The sequence below is a fragment of the Olea europaea genome, chromosome 1, assembly GCF_002742605.1.
Source record: "Olea europaea var. sylvestris chromosome 1, O_europaea_v1, whole genome shotgun sequence".
In the NCBI taxonomy this organism is placed as follows: domain Eukaryota; kingdom Viridiplantae; phylum Streptophyta; class Magnoliopsida; order Lamiales; family Oleaceae; genus Olea; species Olea europaea.
In genome coordinates, this window is record NC_036237.1 from 4,577,168 (window position 1) to 4,586,536 (window position 9,369).

The 9,369-nt window shown below is 41.6% G+C and overlaps 1 pseudogene; it reads left to right on the top strand.

Annotated features, from left to right (window-relative positions):
- The first annotated feature begins 6,721 nt into the window (after positions 1 to 6,721).
- LOC111403396 lies at positions 6,722 to 8,204 on the top strand (annotated as a pseudogene).
- The last annotated feature ends 1,165 nt before the right edge of the window (positions 8,205 to 9,369 follow it).

Below are 9,369 nucleotides of genomic sequence, written 5' to 3' on the forward strand. Positions count from 1 at the left end.
ATACGACCCCCAGGCAATAGTAATCGTGAGGCCCAACCTGATATCCTATTCCTTTTCTTCTGGATAAGGTCATCATAAAGGAAGCTCCTCTTAGTCCCCTTGAATAAGGGGACATCCAAGTAAGTGAAAGGCTGCTGCTGATGTCTGAAGCCAGTCAAAATCTCTAGTCGTCTGATCTGACTAGTGGATGCCTGTCTGGAACAACGAGAAGCCAAATGACATCCAATTCTCCTCTGAATAACAACATCTACTGGAATGAGATCCTGCCACAGTCTCCAGCAGAAGAATGAAATAGTGGCGGATAGTATAATACCGCTCTTGTCTCTATTCACCAATTGGCCAGTCTAAGACCCTCCTGATAGACTGTTTCTGACCGTTGGCAAAGATGATCATATCATCAGCAAATGAGAGATGTGAGACAAGAGCACTACCTCCATGTCGATAACACATACTGGGATACTGCTGAAACCTCTGAGTGAGCAAGCGTGAGAAGTAGTCTGCTGCAATGATGAACAAGGATGGGGAGATAGGATCACCCTGTTTGAGTCCTCGTAAGGAGGGAAAGAAACCACATGGGTGGCCATTTAGGAGTACGGAGAAACGACACTCCGAAACGCACCGCCTGATTCTGTCAATCCAGATCTGATCAAATCCAAATGCCTCCAATACAGAATAAATGAAGCCCCAATCCATGTGATCATATGCTTTAGCCATGTCTAACTTCAGCATAGTGTTTCCCCCTCGCACTCTATCATCCAAAGTGTAGAGAAGCTCCTGAGCCAATAAAACATTATCGCCAATCAAACGGCCTGGGATGAAACCACTCTATGGAGAGGAAATAATGCGCGGTAGCAGTGTACTCAACTGAGTGTTCAAAAGCTTAGTAATAATCTTATTGAACACTGTGCATAAACTGATTGGTCTGAATTCAGTCCATCTGCAAGCACCATCCTTCTTAGGTAGCAAGACAATAGAAGTAGCAGCAAAACCCCGTGGAAGATGACCACCATCAAAGAAATCCAATACCGCCTTGTAAACATCCTCCTGAATGATATCCCAGCAATGCTGGAAGAATAGGGATGAGAAGCCATCCGGACCAGCGACACTGTCAGCATCAATACTGAAAACTGCCTCCCGTACCTCATGAATCAAAGGGGGGCGATTTAGTGCCAGATTATCGTCCACCGTCAATAGCCTCGGAATGACATCAGAACGGATGTGGTCCAAGGGTTGTGGAGGAGCAGATAAGAGATCCCGGTAGAAAGCAACAGCCGAGGTCTGAATATCAGTAGGAGTAGATAACACTTCCCCCGCCTATGTCCTGATAGACCTGATACGCTATTTGATCCTACGCCCCTGAACCATCGCATGAAAATATCGAGTATTGTGATCACCCTCACATGCCCAACGTGAACCGGCCATTTGCTTCCAAAAGCTCTCCTCAATAGACAAGGTCCGGTTCAAAACTGCCTGGGCCTGATGTAGTAAGTTACGGTGCTCCGGTGTAGGATCTCTATCATATATTATCTCAGCCTCGTCAACCCCGACCTCAGTATCGCGCACCCGCTGGAAAATATCTCCAAATACATGTCGGTTCCACCAGCGCAGACCCTGTTTCAGCCTGACGAACTTCTCCCAAAGAGCGGTCATCCCTGTGAGATGAGTAGGGAGCGACCACTTCTGGGAGACAAAGGCTAAAAAATCATGGTGCTTGGTCCAAATATGGAGGAATCTGAACGGTCTAGGCCCCAAATCATCATCAGACAAACGCTGAGTCCTCCAACTAGCCAAGGATCGTCCATATTGAGGGAGATGTGGTGAAGACCCGCCCACAAATCTCTCCTGATAGTAGCATCGTATGACGCATAGATTGGAGTCAAATAGATAGCACGCGCTAGTCTGGGATCCTCAACTCTAACGTGAAGAAACTGGGGATGATCAACAATAACAGTAACATTAGTCCCCGAATTCCAGAAAAACCAGATCTTATTCGATTCATTCTGAGCTCCCATGTCGAAGCGCAGATAGCGTCGTGTGTATGCAAAATTCTGCCGCAGAACAAAAGGCTCCAATAGAACTAGAAGATAAACCTGATGAAGCTGTATAAGTTTCTTCAGGCGTCGACGAGTAGCTACACTAGCTACACCTCTCACATTCCAAATGATGGCATTCATAGGAAAGGAGAATGTGAGGAGGTATCATGTGACTGACTCCGAGTAATCCTTTTGCTCGGATGTGGAGTATCAGTAGCCCGTGGGTGTCTCTTCCGAACAACTGGGATAAATCCATCTTCCTCTGTCCTCTCATCCAAACCCACCAAGTCATCAGAAGAAGATCTTCGAAAAGGTCCCTGCTGGTGAACCTCAATCTGAGGTGAGCCCTCTGTATCTGAATGCGCTGACTGTAAAGATGGAATAGATGCCTCCACATTCTGATGACAAACAGGACGAGAAGAAGTGGAAATAGGTGCCTGAGCCCTACCCGGTGTCGGGCCTGGAATGTAAGAAGCTCTGCTGACTGTGTCTGCTGTAAAATTCTGTGTCTGTGGCCTCTTCAACATCTCATCCAACATAGGATCATAAAATGGAGTGATAGGTGGACTGATAGCCTGAGCAGGAGCTAAAGGAGTGGTAGATGTAACTGGATCTACAACACTGATAACTGGTAAGGCTGTAGTAGAGGGAGGAGCAATTAGAGGAACATATGGCTGGGTCTGAGCATGTGAGCTAGTGCCAGTAGGTAATGGGACTGATGTGATGACAGTGGACACAGAAAGCGGAATCTGAACTCCAGATGTGCTAGCATCGTGTTGCCTCTTCTGATCTCTCTGAACTGGAATCCATCGCTTAGGAGGCTCAATAAGGACCTCCTTTCCTTTACCCTTATCCTTGGCCATCTCTATAGTAGGCTTAAGAACAGGGTCAACAACTAGAGCAGGTGGTGGTGCAGGGCGGCAATGCTCCTCAGTATGACCAAAATGTCTGCACCGAAAATAGTAATCTGGCTTCTTCTCATACACAACTGTTTGCCAATATCCTCCACACTTTTCACGCTGAATCCAAATCCTATCTGGAAGCTTATACTCCAAATTAACCTCAATGCATACCCGTGCCTCACTGGGTCGTCGTAAATCTGAAGTGGCCTCATCAATACGTAATGGGAGTCCAATGGCCTTAGCTAGGGCAAACAAACTACTCTTTGCCCGAAAGTGAATGGGCAATAATGGGAATGAAACCCAAATAGGGACAATAGGAGTCTCATGCCTAGGATTAAAGCTGGGCGCCCACTTAAAAATGCGCATGAGACAGCCATCGATGTACCAAGAGGGCTTGAGAAATAGGCGTGAGTAATCATCCTCATGTGCCAAGTGTATTAGAATATGAGTCGCATCAATAAGTTCGATCATATAATCACCACAAAAACCAAATTTTTGAAAGCTATCATGTACCTTAATCATGGAGGGCTTGCGACGTGAGAATTTGCCAACAAGAGTAAATTTATACGGTTCAGAAAGAAAGTCCTCTTCTTCCTCGGTAAAGGCAACTGCCGGCTCTCCCATATGCATGAAAGGTTCCTTAGAGGTGAACCTGTGGCCATTGGAGTCCGGTGGGGCTTGCAAAACCTGTGCAAAAACTTCCGTTGGCTGCGTTCAGCTTGAGAGACTACAGATTTACCGGAAAGTGCAGCTGCATATGACTTCCTAGCTTGATTAATTACTGTAGGGACCTCCTGTGGCAAATCCGATGATGGAATTGGGTCCCTACCAAAATTTCCCACATTTTGTTGAAGTGTCACCGGCGCGTGACCACCACGGGCCGGGCGTTGACCGGCCGTTGACCGGCGACGATTTTCCAACGGTGTCAGAAAATTATGATTTTTCACAGGCAGATGTGGAATTTCATGTGATCATCACGGTATGTTCCATTTTCTAAAATGAGTTCAGGATTGGCTGGAATCTACGATTTTCCAAGCGACTGGCCGTAACTTGCGATCGCCGGTGACGGTGCGTCCAATGTCGGAATTGGATGATTTTTTAGTCGAAGGTTTGCCTTCTCATGTGTAATCTGATGGTCAGGCGCGTGGCATTGGTTGAGCTCTGTAGATGATTTAATTGAAAAATCAGATTTCGGCCCCTCGGGATTCGATCTGTCAATTTTGGGCGATTCAGACGAAATCTCAACTACCCCTAGGGTTTTCGGCCCTTCTGGAATCATTGGTGAGGGTCCCAGACCTTGAATCACTGCAGAAGATGAAGTTTTGGTGACCTTGGAAAACGTGCCACCATTGTTCTTATTAGAATTCAATCCAATCACTTCCAAAACTGTTAAATCTTGATTTTTGGTTTAGGGTTTAGGGTTTGGGGTTCGGGGTTCACGGTTCAGGGTTTTGGGTTTTGGGGTTTAGGGTTTCAGTGGTTTAGGGTTTAGGGTTTTTTTTTTTTTTAAGTAAAGACATCCACACATCCATAATGACTTTTTAGGGTCCACTAAGGAAGGTCGATGGGGGTTAAGGGTTCCCTAACCATATTTATTTCATAAAAATCAAGAATACAAGGAAGGAGGGAGGCATAAACCTTACCTCCAAAAAGCAATAGTGCAACAATTGAAAAATTAAAAATGAACAAAGTAAATGAGGAAGTACTACTTCCTTGTACAAGAAAAATGCAATAATGAAAGCCTAAACTACAAACCTCTAAAACTGGGCAATCCATGTCTGTCGATCTACACCAATGCCCTAATCTATCGAGGCAGGTCGAGTGGTCCATATTCTTGGTAATGCTAGTGATCCCTATCCTCTTAAACAAGATAATCTGCGACCTGGTTACCTTCTTTGTAGATGTGAGAAATCGTGTCTCTATCAAAGCAAATTAAGTCTCTGATTTATCTTAGAATACCTTGAATCGTCCATGGTCCTTCACCTTTGGTGATACAGTGAATGGCCAGCGTTGAATCTACCTTAATCCAAATAGCTGATATCCCGAGTCCTTTGGCCAACAAAATCCCATCTAGTATGGCTCTGAGCTTAGCCTCTAAAATCAAACATCTGCCATACGATGCTGAAAATGTCCTGATGCAGTATCCTGTGTGGTCCCTAATGATGCCTCCACCACTCGCAATTCTGTCCTTGACACATCCGTCAGTGTTGATCTTATAGGATCCTATTGGCGGAGTGTGCCAAACAACCGTAATTGGTGGTGGTGGGATAGGATGGGTCATAGAAATGCCAAAAAGGGGTGCAAGTGTCACATCCCCTCGCCAATGCACAACTCGAAACAATCCTCCCATATGAAGAAAAGCGATCATGCGGTAGACCCTCCAAACAATACGACTAGCCACCATACAAGCACCCCTATGTTTTGCGTCATTCCTCTCAATCTATAAAAACAAAAATATCAGTAGAGGGATGATAGTATGAATGTGCCCACGACTAACATGTTGCCCAGAATACCGCCATCTCTGGACCCTCTGTCGGACCCCCTCCCCTAAAGTCATAGGTATCAGAAAGATGTCTCCAAAGTGCTGCCATACCTGGTCAGAGATCCTGCTGCTCGTGAAAATATGATTGATGGTCTCAATCTCAGAACAACACTGACAATGAGAAGCCAATCGACATCCAATCCTCCTCTGAATAATCACATCTACAGGAATGAGATCCTGCCATAGTCTCCAATAGAAGAATGAAATAGTGGTAGGCAAAATGGGGCTCCACGGTAGTTGATACGAATCGTGAGGCTAATGAACCGAACGGACTAGCTGCCATGCTGATTTGGTGGTAAAGTTACCATCTGATGTAATCCTCCAAAGAATTCGGTCCGGGGCATCTACAAATTTAGGTATGGCTCCTATTTGTTCTTCCATTTAAGGAGGAAGAGTCTGTAATAATCGTCCAAAATCCCACCCAGTGTCATCGAAGAAATCGTGCACTCTCATAGATGTGTGCTGTCTGTGTGGGAATAGGGATGCCAACATGGTCTCGCCCATTCAACAATCATGCCAAAAGAAAATCTGGCCGGCTCCAAGATGCCAGGCAATGTGTGGATCTGTCTGTGGTCCAGCTAATTTCAGCCTCTTCTAGGTAGGGGAAGCTGAACTGGGAACTGCTGCAAGTGAAGGATGTGTTCCCATACAATACTTGCCCAGTAAAAACTGAGCCCAAAGAGACTTAATTTGCTTTGACAGAGATACGATTTCTCACATCTATAAAGAAGGTAACCAGGTTGCAGATTCTCTTATTTCAGAGGGTTGGGATCACCAGCATTACCAAGAATATGGACCACTCGACCTGCCTCGATAGATTAGGGCATTGGTGTAGATCAACAGACATGGATTGCCCCGCTTTAGAGGTTTGTAGTTTAGGCTTTCATTATTGCATTTTTCTTGTACAAGGAAGTAGTATTCCTCATTTACTTTGTTCATTTTCAATTTTTCAGTTGTTGCACTATTGCTTTTTGGAGGTAAGGTTTATGCCCCCCTCCTTCCCTGTATTCTTGATTTTTATGAAATAAATATGGTTGGGGAACCCTTAACCCCCATCGACCTTCCTTAGTGGACCCTAAAAAGTCATTATGGATGTGTGGATGTCTTTACTAAAAAAAAAAAAAAAACCTAAACCCTAAACCACCGAAACCCTAAACCCCAAAAACCAAAACCCTGAACCGTGAACCCCGAACTCCGAACACCGAGCCCTAAACCCTAAACCACACTCGACTTGTTTTCCTCATTTTGCCTCTTCAAATCTAATACTCCACCGGTCCCAGAGATGAATGTGGAAAAGCTAATGAAGATGACTGGTTCAGTCCGAACTGGTGGGAAAGGTACCATGAGAAGAAAGAAGAAATCTGTTCACAAGACTACCACCACAGATGACAAAAGAATGCAAAGCACCCTGAAGAGAATTAGGGCAAATGCTATTCCTGCAATTGAGGAGGTGAATATTTTCAAGGAGGATGTAGTCATCCAGTTCACTAATCCTAAAGTTCAAGCATCTATTGCTGCCAACACTTGGGTTGTTAGTGGCACTCCTTAGAACAAGAAATTGCAAGATATTCTCCCTCAAATCATTCATCAATTGGGTCTTGATAACTTGGAGAATTTGAAGAAATTGGCAGAGCAGATCCAAAAGGAGGGATGTAACGTCCCGACCTCTTGTGGACCGGAACGCTACTTACTTTACTTAACTAACTGGTGGTTTAGTCATAGGAGAATATGTTTTAGCGGAAGCTTAATTTTTACAATGATAATTTTAACAACAACCTTTCGAATACTTTAAATAAAACACTGAATAAAAAAATAACAGAACGTAATCTATTTGAAGAAAACACAACTTGTTCTCGCGTTCAGCGTTATTCAAATGTTTTAAAGAAATAACATTGAAAACATTCATAAAAATAAATCTAAATAACTTGTTCACCGAGTTTTTCCATGGGCTCGTTGCACCACTCTCCATCTTTTCCATCATCCAGGCCCAAAGTAGAATCATATCAATCTGTAGAAAAGGGGTTAAACCCGTGAGTTAAAAAAAACTCAATAGATATCATTGGTACATTCGTGATCAAGCTATTTATTTCAAAGCTATAACTTTAGAAACCTTTTTATAGTAGGATTTTCAGTAGAACCCTAAACACGTAGAGTCATGACTTAACACGACGCCTCGACCGGAAGTACATGCCGTACCCGGAGGTACCATTAGACATGGAGGTGTATGTCGTACCGGAGCTACCATTAGACGTACAAACATTAACATAAATCTTCATTTGCTAGAAACTTATAATTTAACACGAATTAACACTTTGTACCTCTACCTACCTTGATAGATGCTTTGAACCTTGTCAAAAAATGCACTCCTTTGATGTTTTAAAAAAAAAACACTCCGTTGAGAATTGATGCTTGGAAAATACTTCTTGATAGCACCAAAACTTCTAAGAAAAACTAATTTCCTCCCTCTCCTTTCTCTTTTTTTCTAGACTTGAAAACTCTCTCTTTCTTTTGGCTTGTTGTGAAAAATGTGTATGCATTGGGGCGTATTTATAGGTGAAAATCTCACAACTTAAGGGCAAGTAAAGGGCCTAATACTCATTAATACGGGTGCCATTTATGTGGGAGTTATATGTTTATGAAGGTGCTAGAAAATCGTGTAGGAATTTGACTTTTCATATTCTGCGTACTCTAGTTGATACTGTACAGCTTTTAGTATTTCTATCATAACTTCTTCTCCCGATATCCGATTGAGGTAATTCAAAGTGCGTTGAAAGGATAACTCAAAGAGCTACAATTTTTATTTAGATATCATTTTCCAAAATGATTGTTTTATATGTCGTAAATTGGTCTCAAATGAGACTAAAAATTTGAAGTATACTTTAGCCATCCAATATTCATGTCTTAGTGCCACTAAGGTGTTTAAAATTATTTGGGATTCTACAAGGGACTTGGATATTTTTTAGCACATATTACGATATCAAAAATGCCTGACCTATACGTTATTAAAATTATGTTAGAACCCATTATGTGATAATTTAGCCATGTTTGATAGTGACTAAAATTATATTTCACCAGATTTTGATAAAAGTTGATAGAATATGTGATTAAAAAGTTGTGAGTTTTATGAAATGTGTAGTTTAAATTTATTATTGATTTTGACTTAGATTTTAATCAAATTTTTTAACGGTACCAAACAGGGCATTAATATTTGATTATCAAGTACAAAAATAACAACGTGTTAATTTTCAATTGTCAAACAATTAATATATATAATTTTTTTCACGAGAAGCAGACGTAGCCCCGTCAATTTTTTATTATAATGGGAGGAATAATGTTTTTTTTAAATGGATGCTTGTAAAAGACTAAAAAGTTTTCGATATATGTATAATATTATTTTATTGAAAATTGTGTGGTTGAAAATAGGAGAGAGAAAATTTTAATTTAATTTGTTGAGATTTAATGGGGACCAAACGGGGGCGAATAACGATTACAAAAATACTACTTGTACATTGAAATTTTATAGGCTGGTTTCTAGGTGGTGATATGGCAAAATTTCATTGATTGATTTAACTTTTTCTTTTGTCCTACAACCAATGAAATTCTACCACATCACAACCTACTAATCAGCTTATAAAATTTCCCTGCACATGTAGTATTTAATATGGGTGTTAATAAATTTATTAAGTACAAAATCATAAAAGAAAACACACATGATCATGTGTAAATTAGAAGTCGGCATTTCTCTTCTTCACCTTCCATTGGAGTTCCGATTAAAAGGACCGATTAAAAGGAAATCTCTTTATAATATCAAAAAGAGAATAATAAATTAATAATATTTCCAAGCTATAAGAACTTAAATAAAATGAAATTAAGATAAACATCATTATTTTGA